The sequence below is a fragment of the Rhinatrema bivittatum genome, chromosome 5, assembly GCF_901001135.1.
Source record: "Rhinatrema bivittatum chromosome 5, aRhiBiv1.1, whole genome shotgun sequence".
In the NCBI taxonomy this organism is placed as follows: domain Eukaryota; kingdom Metazoa; phylum Chordata; class Amphibia; order Gymnophiona; family Rhinatrematidae; genus Rhinatrema; species Rhinatrema bivittatum.
Genome location: NC_042619.1, coordinates 188,076,417 through 188,098,835, shown reverse-complemented (window position 1 = coordinate 188,098,835; position 22,419 = coordinate 188,076,417).

The following is a 22,419-nucleotide window of genomic DNA, read 5'->3' as shown; positions in this document are numbered from 1 at the left end:
ACTCTGGGGCCTGAAAGTTAAGTCTTTCCTCCACCAACAAAGAATCCAGACCCTGGGGAAAGAGAGACTGTGAAAGTGGTTCCAGCTCCAAAGCAAAATTAACATCTTTTATGGCCCCATCGGAGTTCAGTCAGCTCCTCAGGATGGGGTTACAATAGGCATGAGATAAATTTGCAGGAACTCCTACTATCATATGCAAATAAGTCTCATACATATTCATTGTGGATAATATGAAAACCTGATTGTATCCTTAGGACTAAGTGGGGGACTACTGGTCTAGATATAGTAATTTGTTAGGCCTATTGTAACATGTGTTGATTAAGGTTTCATCCACAAAAATGCATGAGCAAATTGACATTATATTACATTATCCAGCCCAGGAAACAGGAGCTTATGGCAAGGCTCATGGTCTAGAACAAGCTCCATGACTTCCTGGGATTTTTCATGTGTTAGGGTGGGATGGGGTTGAGAGTATCCATTCAAAGACCCTTAGGGTTTTTTTTTCTCTCTGGGACTCTTCTACTCGTCAGTCCAACCCGAATAAAAATAATATCCAAACTGTTGTTTAACATCAAAGGTTTTGCTGACATTGATAGCAGGAACAAAAATATTCCAAATAATGATACACTATTTGATACTAAACAGCAAAGTCTGAAAAGTGCAACAATCAAACCTTAGGGGTACATTTTAAAAAGTATGGGTATCCATGTGCATGTGGTTCCTGGCGCAGGCACATGGACGCGCAGAATTTATATCATGCACATGTTGCATGCGGCATGTTATAAAATCCAATACCCATACGCACATGCATGCCCGATCTTATATCGGCACGTTAATGTGTGTGCGGGTGCCCATTTGCACGTGCAAGGGGGGAATTTTATTTAAAAGCACGTGGCAGTATGATCGGGCCTTCCCCAGTTCCCTCTAGTCTGCTTCAATAAAGGAGTGGGCAGGGAGGGAACTTCTCTAACCCTCTAACTATCCTTCCTCCCTTTCTCCCTCTCTGCCCTGACCCCTAACTGCCCCCAACTTACCTACATTTTTGTGTTTCCAAACTTACCTGCTATCATGAGCAGAAGTGAGTTCCACGTGCCAGCCAGATGCTGGCGTGCGCTTCACCATGAGAGCACCTAATGCCGCAATCCCGGCTGGTCCCACCCCACCCAGACCCCACCCATGGCCCTACCCTAGCCTGCCCATTTTTACCAACCCAGCTCTTCAGCACGTACCAGGAGATATGTGCTTTGCCAGGCCACTTTGAAAATGTGCTCGGTGCGCACGTGGCCCAGCCACATGCGTATCTCCCAGTTTTTGCATAAGCCGGGGAATTAAAATTAAGCCATTAGTCTCTTACAAAATCACTGTTGTACTCACAAGAAAATCACCTCTAGGGGCAGGATCCCCTATACCATGGGTCTCCACATACCTTTTCTAAAGAGTAGTTTTCCTTTCATCTCTCCATTAGGCTATAGCTGATTCTTCTGATTCTTTCTCAGGTGGACAGCTCTTCTCTTTGCAAGCTCTCATCAAAGAAAATCCTCTCTGGCACACACCTTTCCAAGAATTATTTCAGGAACAGAAGAAAGTATTTTATTGAACTTTCCTCCCATGAATTCTTTCCAGCCAACTTGGACAGGATCTAATCTTCTTTCTCATCTCTGTTGAAAGTCTGAGCACTCTCTCAAAACAGGAATAATTCAACTTCTCGATATTCCTCTGTTGGAAGAAAGCACTTCCTTTCAACTTTCCTGTTCAGACACCAGGCCTTACTGGTGCCCCACTGTGAAGAGATGGGCACCCTAAGGCTGCAAGGCATTTTCCACACATCCAGATTCCAGGTAAAGAGCAGATTTATTATGAGCTTGGCTGTTAGTTAACAATACAATGTGAAGAATAATATACTTCATTGGTTTCAAAACTGTGATCCACAAATCTCTAGAAGTCCACCACAACATAAAAGGGGGTCTGTGAGAACTGACCTGTGTGAAGAGAAGAAAAAGGCTGTGCCATAAAAAAAGAGGCCTGACAAGCCTCAGCAGATCCCATCCTACCAGCGTCCGAATACTAAAGGAGGCCACAGAACTGCTGGTTCATCCCACCCCGCCAGCAGCCTGAGTGTGAAGAAAATCATGGGACCCTTCTTCCCCCTCAGAATGCAGGAAATAGAGAGGGAGATACCCAAGTAAGAGAAAGGGAGAGTGAACATGGTAGTTTGTGTGTGTGAAAGCCTGTGTGTGTTTATGGGAGAGATGGAGCTTGTGTGTGTATGGTGTGTATATGAGTATGTGAGCTTGTGTGCATGAGAGAGAGAGAGAGCTTTAGTGTGTGTGTGAATGTGAGTGAGCAAGTGTTTATGAGCTAGGGAGCATGTGTGAGTGACAGTATGTGTGAATGAGAGATAGGTTGTTTGTTGTGTCTCTGTGTATATGTGTATATGTATGTGTGAGAGAGAGAGAAAATGAATATGTATATGTGAGAGAGGAAACATGTTTGTGTGTGAAAGCTTGAGTCTGAAAGAGAGGGGGCATGTGTATGAGAGCATGTGTATAAGAGAGAAGGAATGTGTGTGTGTGAGTATTTGTGCATGAAAGAAAGAGCACGTGTGTGTTTGAGCATGTGGGTGGGTGTGAGTGTGTGTGTGTGTGTGAGAGAGAGAGAGAGAGGGAGCATGTGTGTGAGTGAGAGAGAGAGAAAGGGAACATACATATGTGAGTGAGAATGAAAGTGTGCTGGTATGTGTATATGAGAGAGAGAGGAGAAAGTTTGTGTGTGCCTCCTCCCCTATCCATACTAATCCACAGCAATCTCTAAGTGTCTAAACATCAAAAGTTCCTAAGTATGGAGATTGGGTAATTTTTTAATCCTTATCATTTTTAATTGTTGGCTGTTATTTGATGTGCTTAATGTTTTGAAATATTTTTTTGATGTTTGGAATATCTAAAAATAATTTATATGAGTTTTGTAATTATTGAATATTCTATTCAGAAGCTCTTTTGACATATTTTTAAAAGTATGGTTTTACTCTTAATGATAATTTATGTTTCTTGATTATAATGTTTGATGTTTTAAGAGGAATGGCAATGTTTCCGTTTTTTTTTTTTTTTGTTGAACTGTCTTCTTGCAGTTTCCAGTTCAGTTTTTGTTTGCATGTTTATGTTTATTCATATTAGTCTCTTTATTCTGTATTTGGTGAGGATCTGTCTGTGTTCTGTATATGTGACTTAGGTGAGGTATTCTGCTAGCATGTACTTTCTATCAGGCTGATATTGTAAAGTGAATGGGAAAATGGGTGCTCAGTGTTGAGCACCCACTTTCCCAATGCACACCCAGTCACCTCTCCTGGGTGCATGACACTGTATTTAAATGAGGGGGCACATTAAAAGGAGGTGTTAGGAACAATAGTGTGTCCCTAGGTACTAGGGACACACTATCTCCTTAGCAGCAGAAACCCAGGAGAGGTGTCTGTCAGCGGGTTCAGAAAATGGATGTTCAATTTTACAAGTGTCCGTTTTACGAACCCGCTGACAGTACAAAACACATGTCCAACAGCATCTTAAGCAGTGCTCTCAGCTGAGCTCAGGCAAGACCCCTGGCCCACCACCAGATGGCCCCAGATCCTTTCTCAAGAAATAAGAGCTTAGTGAGATTTCCAATCCTCTCTAGCCTCTCTCAACCTGGAAGGCTGTGATTGGATGTATGAGGGTACTTACCCCTAGGTTCATCAAAATGCTATAATTTTTACATAGATAATATCTATGATAAGAAAAACGAGTGTGGCTATGATAATTTTAGAATTACTGCACTGCAAGCTATCTTAACATTTCGCATAGGTAGTTTATCACAATGTGTGTTAAAATGTTTGCATCCCATGGTACTTGTACTTTGCTACTTGTGAAGTGCCCAGACAGGCTGAGAGAACGGGAGAGTGAGAGAGAGAGAAAGAGAGAGAGAGAGAGAGAAAGAGAGATAGAAACTCTTTATAAGGTCTTCCTATTAGTCAACTATTTATATCTCTATAGGAGGGTCAGCTTGTAACTCCAGGTGAAGTTTTGGTGGTGGTGTAGGGCTTTGGGGCCAGTTTTACATGCAGAGTGAGATGTACGAACAGCACAATAGACCTCAGTGAAGATTTGATGTCATTTGGAGTAAGGAAAATCAGACTAAGATGAGATTACTTCAATGTTCTCTTACCCTAGCTTGATAGTACCTTGGCAGAGAGTCTATCAAGCTAGGGCGAAAGAACTTTGTATAAATCCCATCTTTGTGGGACTTTCCTTCCTCCAAATGACATCAAATCGTCACTGAGGTCTACTGTGCTGTTTGTATGTCTCACTCTGCATGTAAAATTGGCCCCAAAACCCTACATCACCACCAAAACCTCACCTTGCGTTACTAGCTTGTCCTCCTTTAGCAGTATAAATTGTTGACTACTATGCATGCCATGCCAGAGGCTCTTTTTCTCTTTCTCTCTCTCTCTCTCTCTCTATTCCACTCCACTCTACTCTACTCTCCCTCTCCCCATGCCCAAAAATGTCCAAAATGGAATTTGCAACATTTATCACACATTAGGGCGGATTTTAAAAGGGCCGCGCGCGTAAATCCTTCCGGATTTATGCGTGCAGGGCCCTCGCACGCCTATTTTGCATAGGCCGCCGGCACACGTAAAGCCCCGGGACTTACGTGCGCCCCGGGTCTTTCGAAAAGGGGCGGGAGGGGGCGTGTCCGGGAACATGCCGAGGCGATTCGGGGGCAGGTCCGGGGGCGTGGCGCCGGCCCAGGGGCATGGTCGAGGCCTCCGGACCAGCCCCCAGGACCGGAGGTCGGAGCGGGGCTGCCAGAGACGCGCGCAAAGTTACGCCTGCTGAAAGCAGGCGTAACTTTGCTGACAAAGGTAAGGGGGGGGGGGTTTAGATAGGGCCGGGGGGGGTGGGTTAGGTAGGAGAAGGGAGGGGAAGGTGGGGGGAGGGCGAAGAGAAGTTCCCTCCGAGGCCGCTCCGAAATTGGAGCGGCCTCGGAGGGAACATGCAGCTCGCGCTGGGCTCGGCGCGCGCAGGTTGCACAAATGAAGCAGAGGACTATGCTGGATATGTGTGAAGTGTCAAACTTCCTCCCCTGCCGTTGAAGCAGAGAGCTATGCTGGCTTTGCATTGAAAGTGAAATATCAGACTTGCTCCCCTGCCGTTGAAGCAGAGGGCTATGCTGGATATGTGTAAATTGACAAAATTTCCTCCCCTGCCGTTGAAGCAGAAGGCTATGCTGGATATGTGTGAAGTGTCAAAAATTTCCTCCCCTGCCGTATTATTGCAATAAACTCCATATTACCATAAAACACACCCCTTTTCCCATCACATGCAGTATTTACTGCATTTTGATAAATCCAGGCCTAAGAGAATATGGGAGTTAGCAGAAAATAAACTAGACACAATCCTGTTTTTTATTAATCCCCAAACAAATAACATCTATCCCATGGCTCACTGTCCACAACAGTTAGGATGTACACCTTCTGATTTTTTAACTTACTTGCAATTGGCCAGTTATATTAAACCTCGCTTAGCTAACAACAAAGAATGGCTTACCTCCTTAGTGTTCCAAAAACTGCAGTTAGTATATCAACAGGGGGGCCTACAACCTGTCCATGATGTACAAATTCCTACAGAATTCAATGCACTATAAACTACTGGCAGACACTATTGCTAAATGGGCAGAGGAAGGGATAACTATCCCATCAAATACGGATTTGCTAGACAGTCTTGTGGATGCGTATAAATCTCTGGTGTCAGCAGATCTTAGAGATCAACATCTATGTATAGTCCACAGGCTAGTTATCTCTCCAGCTTGCGCATATACTATAGGAATTGCCAAATCCCTTCATTGCTTAATTTCTGGGAGTGTGGCTCTATTCAGTCCTTTTGGGAAGAAGTGTGGCTTTAAATTAGTAAGGCTCTGCCAGTACAGCTTTGTCAATTTAGGCTCTTATTTATTTATTTATTTGTTTGTTGAGTTTTATATACCGTCATTCGGTAAAGCCATCACAATGGTTTATAAGGTTCAACTTGCAATACATTTAACAATTAAGCAAAAAGTATAACAGGATGCATATTAAACACACATGAGAGACCTCTGATTACAAAGATATTAACTAGAACTAGCACTACGGATTACACGAAGGGGTGCACAAAGGGGGGTGCCCCTTTGGCACACCCCTTCGGCGTGCGATGCCTGGTGTGCCGGTGCTGTTTAACGGTCCAGCGCTGTCATTAGTGACATCAGGGGGGACGGGTCTCCCGATCGGGGATCTTACATGGCCCTTCCCTTTTCAGTTCCAGGTAAATTCTTACTTTGTTTTTCTTTTATTCTCATGGCTGTGGGTGCTGCAGGGTGCCCGATGGTGGTGGTGGGTGGTCTCCCTGAGTGCGGGCGCCCAGTGTATCTTAACCGATAGCCCGTCTATAGAGATTGCTAATAATTGTTTTCTTTACAAAGCGTTAGCAATTGCCCATAAATCCATTTTGGCTCACTGGCTGGAACTGTCAGCACCTACTCTGGCCCAATGGACTTTGCTCATGATCGAAGTCATGATGATGGACTATTGATCTTGGGTTAGTAAAAAGTGCCATCATCAGTCTTTCTCAGAAGTTTGGAGTGCTTTTTTGAAGCTCTTACCGAAGGGCACCCAAGATGCCCTTAACCTGAATACAGTGTAATACCATTTCCTGGTCTGAATATTTTCAGGCTCTATGATGTTTCAATATTCTGGCTTTGGAATATGTAAGGTTTTGGAGTAAATGATCCTCCAGATGGGCATTAAGGGATATGCTTTTGGGAGAGGGGGGAGGTTGGGGAGGAAGGGGAAAAGTATGTTGTTAATTTTATTGCCGATCTTCTACTCAAGTGCATATTTGTAACTTTGGATGTTACATGCATGATAAACTAATAAATATATTTACATTTAAAAACTTTTTTTCTATACCGCTTATACAAGCTATAGCAGATCTAAACGGTTTACAAAGGAACATAATGAGCCATCCCTCTTTTCCCTATGGGAGACAAACACCAGTGACAGCACTACCCAGCATGGGATCTTTGAAGGCTAGAACTTATCCTGTTTTTGAGATTGTGACTGTTATTTAAACATTGAACCTTTTTGGAAAAAAACAATCCCATGGCCCCAAAGGACAAGGGCCGGAGACCTAAGAACCTTGTTCTACTTCCTAGAAGAGACAAGCACCAGTGACAGCATAACATCAGCCATAAAGAGATTGTTTTAACTTAAAAAGGTACTCCCATTTTGTTTGTAGGGAGGTTTTCTTGATCCATCCCTTCCTCACTGGGAAACAGGGCTGGGACAGCCAGTTTCCCATTCTCTACAGACTTTCTCTACAGACTTTTCCTTCGGAGAAGCCACAGACCACTGAAATTCAAGAATGACCAACATATTGGATACCTCCCATAGGATCTCCACCCAAAGGGACCAGTACACAGGCTGGGTGACTGAGAAGTGACAATTGAACTCAGGTAGGATTTTTCTGGATCTAAGGGGAATCCCCAAATGTAGGTTCTCACTGGCCCCCCTGGGGCAGTTTATGCATGGAGAACAGCAGTATAAATTTAGCCCCAGGACCCTGAGAGAAAGGAAACATACCCAAAGGAAGATTAATAATCGTAAACCAGACACCTGTGATATCAACCATTTGGATAAATTGGACTTTGATATAGTTTTAAAGAATCAGTAAACATATTTTGAACACCCAGTACCTTGTCCTGCCTGTTTGTCCCAGGAACAGCATTACAGTCACTAAGTAAGAAGGAGCTAGAAACACACCACCACCTGGGCCATAAGTTTAAGTTTTCCCCTATAAAAAAAAACCCACCTCTTGGGGACAGAGAAGAGAACAGCACTAGCCAGAGCAGCCTCAGAGTTAAAATTAGTTTGTGTGCCCTTGGGAAGCAGAACTCCCCAACAAAGGGTTACAAATATAGCAGATCTTTTGCAGCCTGACCTTGTCCATTTTCCTAATTGGAGGTGCATTGGTGTTTTAGGGACTGATGTAATATTAACAGTGTTGCCTTTTCATAGATAGGGTTGATATTGTTTGAGACTGGCAGTTAGGCTGTTATGGTATGGCAAGTATTGAAAGAAGTTTGTGTTGCTCTTACTGGATCTGAATATTATTTTTTATGGTAAGTTGTAAGCGTATATTAGAGATGTGAATCGGAACTGGAATTTGATTGGTTCCGGTTCCGATTCAAATCTTAAATTTTTTATTGCCCGGCTCGATTTTTTTTTTTTTGTTATCGGCTGCGCCCGATCTGATAACAAAAAAACCCTCCCCCACCCTCCCGAACCCCCAAAAAACGTTTTAAAATTACCTGGTGGTCCAGTGGGGGCGCAGGCCATGTCCGGCCATGTCCGGCGCCATTTTTAAAGATGGCGCCGGCCATCCAGTGCTCCTACCATGTGACAGGGGCCGGCCAATGGCACGGATTCCCTGTCACATAGAAAGGGCAAAGGGCCATCGGCGCCATTTTTATTAGTGGCAGCCGATGGCCCGAGAGAGGGAGATTGCTCCCTGCGCCCCCACTGGACCACCAGGTAATTTTAAAAGGTTTTTGGGGGGTCGGGAGGGTGGGGGAGGCTAAGGGGTCAGTTTTAAAGGGTCAGGTGTTTTTTTTTTATCGGGCCATCGGCGCCATTTTTATTAGTGGCAGCCAAAATGGCGCCGATGGCCCGAGAGTGGGAGATCATGCCGGGACCCCCCGCTGGACCACCAGGTAATTTAAAACATTTTGGGGGGGTTCAGGAGGGTAAGGGATTCGTTTTAAAGGGTCGGGGTGGGTTTAGGGGTTGTTTTTGTGTGCCGGTTTTCCCACCCTCCCCCCAAATAACTCCCGTACCCGATTAACGATTTTTAACGATAAATCGGGGGAGTTTGTATTGTATCGCGCACTCTAACGATTTTTGATGATTTAAAAAATATCGGACCATTTTTTTAAATCGTCAAAAAACGATTCACATCCCTAGCGGATATGTCCTTTTTCTGCTCTACACCTTTTGTTGGAGGAGTTTCTGAGAATGAGGATATTGTAGAACATGAGGTGCGGGTTTTATACTGGGATTCTGTTCCATTTCCATATGAAATCATTTTTATTAATTGATGCTCTTGATTCATTTTAGTGGTAGTTTTACTAGATAGTTGAAATTGGCCAGGAGTTTCTTTGCTAAGTAGAAGGGTCTTCTGTCTAGAGATGCCACTGACATGCATGCCCAGCACCTTGTGACAATGGTGCAAAATGTTTTTAGCAGTGTTTCTTGCTTTAGGAGAGGATGTGTCCTGTTTCCGCATGTATGAATTTTGGTGACAGGTGGGTGTGGAGAGAGCCATTGGACCCCGCTAAGATTGAGCTAACAGAGTGGTTTCTCTGTCACAGGTGATTTTCTTTAAAAAACAAAAACATGTTGGGAGGGGTTTGTGCACCAAACCTCTCTCTACCTCTCCCTTTTAGTGATATGGCCCTTTCTCAAACACAGGCCCAGCATGACCATGTGTACATACCATGCATTTGCATAGAGCGGCACTCCCGGGGAGGCAGCGGGCCGGTGGCATCAGGAGACCGTGAGCTGCCGGTGTAGCCTAACCAGTTGGTGGCCAAAGAAGGAGAGAGTGCCGGCAACTGAGGGAGTGGCCCCTCTTCTAGGTATGTGCATGCATGCACGCATACCCGTACACAGCTCCTGCTCCCTCCCCCTCTTCCAAAGCATGAAGATTGATGATCCATTTGGCCTCAAGATAGCAGGAGGCCCTCATGGCCATGGTGGACCTCATCCTGTCATGGCCTGAAGACAACAGGACAGGAGGCCCGTGGGACTGTGGTGGAGCTCATCACACCACAGCCTGATGATAACAGACCATGTGTGTGAGTCTGTATGTGTTTGAGAGTCTGTGTGTGCATGTGTGTGAGATCCTATGTGTCAGTGTGTGTGTCTGTGAAAGAACCTGTGTGTGTGTGTGTGAGTGTGTGTGTGTGACTTTGTAAGAGCCTATGTGTGTGTTTGTGAGTGTGTGTGTGTATGTGTGACTTTGTAAGAGCCTATGTGTGTGTCTTCAGAGCAGCAGTAGACTCCACATGCCAGCCAGCTCCTGGTGTGTGCTTCCCTGGGACAGCGGCTAATGGCCCTTCTCTGAATCTTTTCTTACTCTGCTATATCTTTTTTTAGATGTGGTGACCATGTATTTAAGGTACAGTAGCACCATGTAGTGATACAGAGGCATTATTGTATTCTTTGTTTTATTCTCTATTCCTTTCCTAATAATTCCAAGCATTCTATTTCTTTTCTTGGCTGCCAACATACAAAGAATAGATGATATCAACATATTATCCACGATGATGCCTAGATCCATTCCTAGGTGGAAACTCCCAGTGAAGAACCTTGCATCACTTTGCACTTGATCACATTAAATCTCAATTGCCATTTGGATGCCCAGTCTCACAACTTCTCACCATCCTCTTATTTATGTATTTATCTATTTATATATTTATGTGGGTTTTTTTTTTTTTTTTTGCTTTTTCATTTATTATTTTTTAAACATTTAACAACTTTGAATAATTTTGTATCATCAGCAAATTTGATCACCTCACTTATTGTTACCATCTCTAGCTCATTTATATATACTGTATGTTACAAAGCAGTGGTCCCAGTACAGATCCCTGGGGCATTCAACTATTCACCTTTCTCCATTGAGAAAATTGACCATTTAGACTTATTCTTGGTTTTCTATCTTTTAACTAGTTCTGAGTCTACAATAGAACATTGACTTTTATCCCATTACTTTTTAATTTCCTCAAGAGTCCTTATGAAGTACTTTGTGAAATGCTTTCTGAAAATCCAGGTATACTATATCAACTGTCTCACCTTTATCCACATGTTTATTCATGCCTTCAAAAGAATGTAGCAGATTGGTGAAGCAAGACTTCCTTTGGCTAAATCCATATTGGCATTGTCCCATTAAATTATGACTATCTATGTGTTTAGTAATCTTGTTCTTTATAATAGTTTCATCCTTTTTTTTCCCAGCACTGATGTCAAGCTCACTGATCTAGAGTTTCCTGGATCACTCCTGGAACCATGTTTAAAAACTGGATGTTATGTGGCCACACTCCAATCTTGAAGTACCATAGCTGATTTTATTGATTGTATAGAGATTACTAATAGTAGGTCTGCAATTTAATCTTTCTCACTCTGGGATTTATACTATCTGGTCCAGGCTATTTGCTACTTTTTAGTTTACCAATTTTCCTCATTATATATTCCTGGTTCACTGAGATTAGTTTCAGTTGCTCTAAATCATCAACTTTAAATTTTACTTCTGGCATGTGATATGCCTTTCATTTTCTTTAGTAAAATCCAAAGTAAAGAATTTATTTTATTTCTCTTCTATAATCTTGTCCTCGCTAGTGCCCCTTTTGCCCTCAATCATCTAATGGTCCAACTGATTTCCTTGCAGGCTTTTTGTTTGAATGTAACTGAAAAAAAATGTATTATGAATTTTTACTTCAACAATCTTTGTCTTCCTTGTCAATGCTTTGCATCTAACTTGCCAGTGCTTAAGCAGTTTCCTGTATTCTTCATTCAGATCCCTATTCCATTTTTTGAAAGATTATCTTTTGCTAGAACTGCATCTCTCACCTCACCTTTTAACCATGCAGGCAATTGTTTGACCTTCTTTCTACTTTTTTAAATGTGTGAAAGTATCTACTCTCAGCTTCCAAGATTGTATTTTTAAACAATGTCCATGCCTGATTTTTCATAACCATTTTCCCCATTGTATCATAGTCTTCCTTTTGAAAGTTAAATGCTATCACAGAAGATTTCTGTAGTGTCCTCCCTCCAGTTATCAATTCAAAAGATCATGTTATGATCCCTACTGCTAAGTGGGCCAAACACCATTACCTCTTGCACAAAATCATGTGTTCCACTAAAGATTGGGTATAAAATAGCTCCCCTTCTTGTGGGTTCTGTACCAGATAGTCCATAAAGCAGGCATTTATTTAATCTAGGAACTTTACCTCCTTAGTATGTCCTGATGTCAAATTTACCCACTCAGTACTGGGATAAGTTGTTGTGAGCAATGTGATCATGAGCCCCTTTTGACGTGCAATTGACACAACCCAAAAGGTTTGTGCCGTCGGCGGGATAATGAGTCTTTATATGAGACAGGCTATGACAAGGTCCAGGAATCTATAACAATGATCAGATAAAAAGAGCAGGTGAAGGCTAGAGATCAGATGAGGCTGAAGGACCAGGCAAGGCTAAGGCTAAGGAAGATGAACTGAAAACTGTGGCTGAGGCTGAAGATAAAGATGAAGGCAGACTGAAGACTGAGGCTGAGACTGAAGAGAGACTTGGATGAAGGCAGACTGAAGACTAGTTAGGATGAAGACAGGTTGTAACCAAATAAGGCATCCTGATACTGAGGTGGTTCCTAGTTGCATGGCCTGGGTTTAAATACCCGGCTGTGTGAAATCATTGGAAGGTGCCAAGCACATGGATTCCTACTACGGATTCTTCATAACCCAGCACATGCCTAGGAATGAGGTAGGAGTGTCAGTGCTTCCCTGCCATGAGGATCAGCAGTATCTGTCTGGCTGGGTCCAGGGGACTGCAACTGCTCACAGGACCATCCTGTGAACAGTAAACATAAGAGTACTCCCTCCTTTAAGCCCTCTCCCCAAGCCTTTGGATTCTGTGGAGACATTGAAGCTACTCTTTACTATCGGGGAACTCAGGGGTTTCAAGATGATGTCAAGGAGTTCTTTGTTTTCATGGTTGAACAGAAGAAACATCTGGAAGTTGGTGCTGTTCTACAGACAAGGGTCATTTTTAGGAACAAAAATATGACTTGTAGATTCTAAATTCATTGTATTGAATGAGGACAGCCTCTGCTATCTTGGCAGTGGCCTCTACCCCCATGATGATAGAGTTCAAAGGTTTGGAGTGGTAAGCAATTTTTTAAGATGCTAGAGTTCCTGGTTGTGTCTCACAACATATGCTGGAACAGGACATATACTGGAGTAGCAGATCTGGTACTTTGGGTAAGGTGGTTTAGAGCAGAGTGCTTGGAGATAAAGATGAGGCAGTACAATGCTCTTGGCAAGATGGACCTCAGTGATTGATTCATAAGGAGCTCCAGTCAATAGATGTTTGCTGGAGTCTAAGCCAGGGTAGTCTGAGTACAAGAGGGCTGGATGTCTTGATAGCACTAAGAACTGAAGATCTTCTTGGTGAGGCCCAATCTGCAGCATAATAGGGAAAGAAACCATAGTCACTTGACCATATAGGTGTTCTCTCTAGATGGAGGAAATTACACAAGGGGTGGTCAAGCTGGTATTAGGAGAAGCACACTGGTGTTGCAGTGACTCCTGGATACAGTTGCCCCTGTCTCTGGAATCTATTGGCTTCACATATCTACATATATCACATCATACCTACTATTTACCAACCTTTAAAACTTTATAAGCTCAATAAATTAAGAAGCAAACAGAAGCCAAGCAGCAAGACAGGGGATATGATATTCAGTCTTTTGCACCGAGTGCCACATGTATGAATATCTAGCTGTTGGTAGGGAGTTAGATGTGTACACCCAGTGCAAAGAGCTCATGGCTCTCAGAGAACAAATCTGATATCTGGAGGCCAGAGTGGCATACCTGGAAAAGCTGAAGCAGACAGAGAAGTATATAGCGGAGACCTTCAAGGTCATAGTAGAATGGATCCAACTCCAGTCTAGCAGCCCTTGTGCTGCTTTAGAGGACTAAGGTCATCTGGTAGGAGACCATCACCTTGTCATGGCAGAAAATGATTATGTAGTTAGGACCTGCCATCCATGTGATGCTTTATACTTTTACACCGAAGATGTGTCTCCAGGGGTCTGTGACTAGGATGAAAGGGTTAGGACAGTTATTATAGTAGATGATTAGATCATTAGGAATTTAGAAAGTTGGAGGCCTAGTGGACATATGGATCACTTGGTAACTTGCATCCTGGTATGAAAGTAGTGGATCTCATCACCACCTAGAAAAGATTTTGGAGAGTCCTGGGATGGAACCAGCTGACATGGTACATGTTGGTAGCAATGACATAGGAAGATTCAGGAGAGAGGCTCTGGAGACTAAATTTTGTCTTTTAGATAGGACATAGAAATCCAGAACTCTAGGATTGCATTCTTAGAAATGCTTCCCATTCCACAGAAAGGACGCCAGAGGCATGTGTTATGTTTTTGTATGGATGTGAACCCTGGTCCAAGGTGAGAGGTGACTCCACCCACAGAGAGGAACACTGTGAGCCTCACCATCAGAAGGCATGGTCACAGCAGCACAGGACACAGCTGTTAGGCAAAGATTTTATTATGAAGAAAAGGAAGGCAGAACCCGCAGGGCGGAGATGCAAATAAATACAGTTTTGAGCTATGGGGTATATGCAGGATGATGCCACTAATGTGAAGGTCCGGTAGTGGCCCGCAGAGCAGGATATGCCAGAAGTCCCTTCAGACGAGTAGAGGTTATCCCAGAAGTGCACATCCGATAGTGGCTCGTGGAGCGGGGTATGCCGAGGATGATTGTACTGCAGATGGTGCTAGTGATGTCATAGGTTCAGGAACCTGGCAGTGGATCTTGTAGCTGGATCTTGTAGCTGAAGCACAGGGCATCCACGAACAACTTCTACTGAAGAGTGGACGGAAGTTGCCTGGGGCATAGGGTACACTGTAGAGAAGCTTCAGTGAGTTGGTATTGTTAAAGTCTGTAGAAAGTATTCATGAAAGGTAGTTCCAGGAGAGTGTCCCGAGAAGCGGAACATGTAGAAGTCCAAGGCAGGAAGGCCCTCCGAGGAGTGGATAGCCAGCAACACAAAAGGGTCCCCAAGGAGCGGGTACCCAGAGTGTCCACATGCCAAGAGAGAATTTGGAACTAAAGTTCAAGAATGGAATAGATTCAGCAATGAGGAAACTCCTTGCTAACTCGTAGAAGCAACCGGCTGGTCAGCTTAAGTACAGCAGCGAGTTGATGTCATCCTGAGGGGACGTCCCCAAGGCTCCCGCCATGACATGTACAAAAGGAGGCCCTTGCGCACACGTGAGCGTCTAGGTCAGGGGTGGGCAAGTCCGGTCCTCGAGGGCTGCAAACCAGTCGGGTTTTCAGGATACCCCTAATGAATATGCATGAAATAGATTTGCATACAACTGAGGCAGTGTGTATGCAGGTCTCTCTCATGCATATTCATTAAGGATATCCTGAAAACCCGACTGGTTTGCAGCCCTCGAGCACCGGAATTGCCCACCCCCTGGTCTAGGTGATTTCGGAAACAAGATGGCAGTCGGCAGTACCCATGCTGTCCCGGGGACACCGGGGAGGTCGGCATTGACTGGCAGTGGCCACCATTCTTCCAAGGATTGTCGGTGCAGGGAAAAAAGAGGTGAGCATGAGAGGTCGCAGCCAATTGCAACCGACGGGAGTAACAGCATGCCAAGTATGGATGAGAGGATAATGAAGAGAAGAAGATTTGTTAGGAACTAAGGAACATTCTGGGGAAGGTCTCCACCTTAACCAGAGTGGAATCATGCTGCTGCCAATAACCTTTAAAGAGGAGATAGAGCATATTTTAAACTACATGATGGAGGAAAGCCAACAATTGTTGAGAAGGACATGGTTGAGAAGGACTTGGTTCAGAATGATGTATCTTTGAAAGATACTAACAGAAAAGGAAATATAGAGCATCCTGATAGAGAAAATGCAATAAATGCTAAAGTAGTCTAGGTGTTTTTAAGTAAAGAGCAGACAGAGCAGAAAGATCCAAAATTACCCCTGTCAACTGATAAATAGGTTGTTAACAAAAACAAAAAAATCCTTTATATGTCTGTATACAAATGATAGAAGTCTAAAAAAAATAAGATGGGGGAGATAGAATGTATAGTACTGAATGAAGAGGTAGAAATAATTGGCATTTAAGAGACCTTGTGGAAGGAGGATAACCAATTAGACACTATCATATCAGGGAAACAATTATATCTCAATGATAAATAAATCAAGTGGGTGGAGGGGTGGCACTATAAGTTTAAGAGGGTACAGTGTCAGGAAAGTTCTGCAGGAAGCAAAATGTGCCGCAAAATCTTTATGGATAGATGAGAAAAGGAGAATTGAAAAACCTTGGGGCTCTACTACAATCCAACTGGCCAGAATGAACAGGCAGACAGTCAAATGATAACAGAAATTTGGGAAGTTAACAAAATTATCAACACAGGAATAATGGGTGATTTCAATGATGTTATATTTACCGACCCTCCTCCCCCCCCCCCCCCCAATCATTTACATTTACAGACCCCACCAATCAGATACTGCCACTCCATGCAGCAGGGAAATGCAGCTGCTCCTACCTCATTCCTAGGTGTGCGTGTGCCAGGCTATAAGAACACAAGAACATAAGAAAATGCCATACTGGGTCAGACCAAGGGTCCATCAAGCCCAGCATCCTGTTTCCAACAGTGGCCAATCCAGGCCATAAAAAATTGGCAAGTACCCAAAAACTAAATCTATTCCATGTTACCATTGCTAATGGCAGTGGCTATTCTCTAAGTGAACTTAATAGCAGGTAATGGACTTCTCCTCCAAGAACTTATTCAATCCTTTTTTAAACAAAGCTATACTAACTGCACTAACCACATCCTCTGGCAACAAATTCCAGAGTTTAATTGTTCATTGAGTAAAAAAGAACTTTCTCAGATTTGTTTTAAATGTGCCCCATGCTAACTTCATGGAGTGCGTCCTAGTCTTTCTATTATCCGAAAGAGTAAATAACCGATTCACATCTACCCGTTCTAGACCTCTCATAATTTTAAACATCTGTATCATATCCCCCTTCAGCCGTCTCTTCTCCAAGCTGAAAAGTCCTAACCTCTTTAGTCTTTCCTCATAGGGGAGCTGTTCCATTCCCCTTATCATTTTGGTAGCCCTTCTCTGTACCTTCTCAATCGCAATAATATCTTTTTTGAGATGCAGTGACAAGAATTGTACACAGTATTCAAGGTGCGGTCTCACCTTGGAGCGATACAGAGGCATTATGACATTTTCCGTTTTATTCACCATTCCCTTTCTAATAATTGCCAACATTCTGTTTGCTTTTTTGACTGCCGCAGCATACTGAATGACGATTTCAATGTGTTATCCACTATGATGCCTAGATCTCTTTCTTGGGTTGTAGCACCTAATATGGAACCCAACATTGTGTAATTATAGCATGGGTTATTTTTCCATATATGCATCACCTTGCACTTATCCACATAAAATTTCATCTGCCATTTGGATGCCCAATTTCCCAGTCTCACAAGATCTTCCTGCAATTTATCACAATCTGCTTCTGATTTAACTACTCTGAACAATTTTGTGTCATCTGCAAATTTGATTATCTCACTCGTCATATTTCTTTCCAGATCATTTATAAATATTTTGAAAAGTAAGGGTCCCAATACAGATCCCTGAAGCACTCCACTATCTAGTCCATTCCACTGAGAAAATTGTCCATTTAATCCTACTCTCTGTTTCCTGTCTTTTAGCCAGTTTGCAATCCACGAAAGGACATCGCCACCTATCCCATGACTTTACTTTTCCTAGAAGCCTCTCATGAGGAACTTTGTCAAACGCCTTCTGAAAATCCAAGTATACTACATCTACCGGTTCACCTTTATCCACATGTTTATTAACTCCTTCAAAAAAGTAAAGCAGATTTGTGAGGCAAGACTTGCCCTGGGTAAAGCCATGCTGACTTTGTTCCATTAAACCATGTCTTTCCATATGTTCTGTGATTTTGATGTTTAGAACACTTTCCACTATTTTTCCTGGCACTGAAGTTAGGCTAACCGGTCTGTAGTTTCTCGGATCGCCCCTGGAGCCCTTAATAAATATTGGGGTTACATTTGCTATCCTACAGTCTTCAGATACAATGGATGATTTTAATGATAGGTTACAAATTTTTACTAATAGGTCAGAAATTTCATTTTTTAGTTCCTTCAGAATTCTGGGGTATACACCATCCGGTCCAGGTGATTTACTACTCTTCAGTTTGTCAATCAGACCTACCACATCTTCTAGGGTCACCGTGATTTGATTCAGTCCATCTGAATCATTATCCATGAAAACCTTCTCCATTACGGGTACCTCCACAACATCCGCTTCAGTAAACACCAAAGCAAAGAAACCATTTAATCTTTCCACGATGGCCTTATCTTCTCTAATTGCCCCTTTAACCCCTCGATCATCTAACGGTCCAACTGACTCCCTCACAGGCTTTCTGCTTCAGATATATTTTAAAAAGTTTTTACTGTGAGTTTTTACCTCTACAGCCAACTTCTTTTCAAATTCTCTCTTAGCCTGTCTTATCAGTGTCTTACATTTAACTTGCCAACATTTATGCTTTATCCTATTTTCTTCTGTTGGATCCTTCTTCCAATTTTTAAATGAAGATCTTTTGGCTAAAATAGCTTCTTTCACCTCCCCTTTTAACCATGCCGGTAATCGTTTTGCCTTCTTTCCACCTTTCTTAATGTGTGGAATACATCTAGACTGCTTCTAGAATGGTATTTTTTAACAATGACCACGCCTCTTGGACATTTTTTACTTTTGTAGCTGCTCCTTTCAGTTTTTTTCTAACAATTTTTCTCATTTTATCAAAGTTTCCCTTTTGAAAGTTTAGCACGAGAGTCTTGGATTTGCACACTGTTCCTCTTCCAGTCATTAAATCAAATTTGATCATATTATGATCACTATTGCCAAGTGGCCCCACCACCGTTATCTCTCTCACCAAGTCCTGTGCTCCACTGAGAATTAGATCTAAAATTGCTCCCTCTCTCGTCGGTTCCTGAACCAATTGCTCCATAAAGCTATTATTTATTCCATCCAGGAACATTATCTCTCTAGCGTGTCCCGATGATACATTTACCCAATCAATATTGAGGTAATTGAAGTCTCCCATTATTACTGCACTACCAATTTGGTTAGCTTCCCTAATTTCTCTTACCATTTCACTGTCCATCTCACCATCTTGACCAGGTGGACGGTAGTATACCCCTATCACTATAGTCTTCACCGACATACAAGGGATTTATACCCATAAAGATTCAATTTTGTATTTAGTCACATGCAGGATGTTTATCCTGTTGGACTCTATGCCATCCCGGACATAAAGCGCCACACCTCCTCCCGGGTGCTCCTCTCTGTCATTGCAATATAATTTGTACCCGGGTATAGCACTGTCCCATTGGTTATCCTCTTTCCACCATGTCTCTGAGATGCCAATTAAGTCTATGTCATCATTCACTGCTAATACAAACAAGCACCAAAAAATATTTTTGGGGGATTTCTACTGTATTGATCAATTTACACTCAATCTCCCCTAATAAATTATTTTTATATTCAATCTATAAACACTGTATTGCTCACACACTATGAGTCATCTCATTATAAACGCCACAACTGTTCACAAAGAGGCAGTCGGGCCTAAATTGCGACCCGCATTTGCCCCACTATTTAAATTGAGAACAAAATTTATGAAAGATGGAGGAAGGGTTTCATATATATGAGTTTAAACCCCAGCCAGGGTGGACTCAATTTGTGTCAATATAATCATAAACCAAGCCTCCTCCATCCAATGTTTCTGAAGAAAAAGATATGTGCAACCAGTTCAGACACCTGTGTACATTTTTTTCAGTGTGATTTTTCACTTTTTCTTTTTCTTTCTGAATGTCATAAACAATTGACTTCACCAAGCAAATTTAAAAAGTCCCGACTTATCTGGTAAGTTGACAACCCGACGTAGCCACGTTTCTGGTCCACAAACGGACCTTTCCTCAGGGGATGTTATCCTATTTCATAATCAGTCGGTGTACCCAAGTCTTCTATGATGTTAAAATATCTTTTTCAGTGTTTATAGATTGAATATAAAAATAATTTATTAGGGGAGATTGAGTGTGAATTGATCATTCACTGCTATACATTCTAATTCTCCTTCTTACTTCTTAGACTTCTGGCATTAGCATACAAACATTACAAAGTTTGTTTTCTGTTTGTATTTTCATTCTGCTTTTTAATTGATAGGGATAAGTTAGAATTGTTTAGCTCAGGTGAGTTTTTAGTTACAGGCACTTGGACTATTTTTCTAATTATTGGAACCTCACTATGAAGTATCCATGGTGGGAATTCATGTGCTCAACTCCTCCTAATGACATCTCATGGCTGGGAATTTAAACCCTAGTCCTGCAACTAGAACCGCCCCAGTATCAGATCACCTTGTTTGGTTACAGCCTGTGTTCATCTAAGCCAGTTTTCAGCGAGCCTACATCCAAGCAAGTCTTCAGCCTCAGCCTCAGGGCATCTTCATCTTCATCTTCAGCCTCAGTTTCAATCTTCAGTCTGCCTACATTTTCATCCTTAGCCTCAGCCTTTTCTGGTCTCCAGTCTTTGCTTGGTCTTTGGATATGGCCATTGTTATAGATTCCTGGACCTTGTCATAGCCTTGCCCATTTAAAGACTTTTTCACCCACCGATGGTGCAAACCTTGGGACTCTGCCCTCAGGGTTGCATCAATTGCACCTCAGCAAGAGGGGCTGATACTCACATCGCTCACAACAGAATACTGAGGCTATGAGTTTGGTGAACTCATCCCCATTGCTGCTTTGGTCACTCAGATGATTGAGCACAAGACCAAAATGAATAGTTGTCTGAACAGCTTCATGTAACAGGCCCATCATCAACTTGATCAACTAAATGGTTTTCTAAAGATATTGTCTCAGCATTTGGACACATTACAAACTCAACTTCCAGGTCCAGTCCCTCTGCCAGCTCTGGTAAATCCCACGCTGGTACCCATTTGCATCGGAAAGCCCATGCTTCAATTCTCACCACCTCCCAAGATACAGTGGTGACCCTCAACATTCACAAGATGCATTTCAAGTTATAGCCCATTCATTTTTTTTCTGATTGAATCAAGATTCCCTATATCCTTTCCCTGTTGAACAGTCCTGCTCTCATATGGGCTTCTTCCTTGTGGGAACAAGATGACTGGCTTCTCAGAAATTTGCATAACTTCACACAACAGTTTTGTCTAATATTTGACCAACTTGGGCATGTCTCATCCACTGCCACAGAACTTTTTTGCATTCACCAAGGCACTCGCACTGTTGGCAGGTATGCAATGGAATTTCATATTCTAGCCTCTGAGTTGGTTGGTGCGAAGACAGCCAAATCGCCATTTTTTGGCAAGGACTATCTGGAAATATAAAGGATGAATTGGAAGTTTGGGACATTATGCCATCCCTAAAAGCATTTATCACCTTGACCTTTCAGGAACAAGCTTGAAGGAGGAAGGCCTCCAACAGAACCATTCCTGTGACTTCTAAGCCATTGAACACTCTCAGTCCACCCCAGAGCCTGTGAGGGTGGCTCCCATCAATAAACCCATGTGATTGGGCAGCACAAAGACATTTTTGCTGAATGAAAAACAGAGGTAAAGACAGCTTAACCTCTGCCTTTATTGTGCAGCTCAAAGTCATTTTGTTAGCTGTTGTCCCAAGAAACTGGCAACCTCCATAAAGAAAACATAGAAACATAAAAATGATGGCAGAAAAGGACCACATGGTCCATCAAGTCTGCCCAGCAAGCTTATGGTTGTAACTACTGGCCATTCAAGCCACCTTTATAATTATCAGTTTCCCAGATTGTCAAACTCAGGGCCCTTGTTGGTTGTTGTTTGAGTCCAATTGCTCTCTTGCCATTGAAGCAGAGAAAAATGTTGGAGTTTAGTTGGGAGAGCAGTTTTCCACCATTCTGTTTCCTTTTCACAGTTAATGATACCAGTATTACAACTGCTAATTATTATTATTATTTTTATTATTATTTCTAAGATTTATATGCTATTCTGTCTTTGAGTCAAAGCAGCTTGCAGTTAAAACATACATAATAGAATTGATGACTAGTATACTTGATATCAGACTTGTTTGTTGCCTGGAATTTTTGAGTGGGGTGATCTGAGTGAACTGGTAGGGGTTCAGGATGAAATGTTAGAAAGTCTAGTTAGACTGGATGAACTAGTGGAGGTATCAGCAAACTGGAGATTTCAAGAAATGTGTGTACCTGCCTCCACATATATTACCAAGGTTTTACACGTACATTTAAAATGTATTTCACACGTAAAATATACACATATATATTTATAAAATAGGTAGAGAAAGTAAGTGCTTTCATTGCATTGCAAATATACACGTACTGAAATATAGGTGCATAATTTAAGAGCAGACCTACACTGTATAATACTAGGATAAATCTCAGCACATCCATTTACAAGCACAAATGCAGTACCACAAACAGGTTTGAAAGTTATCC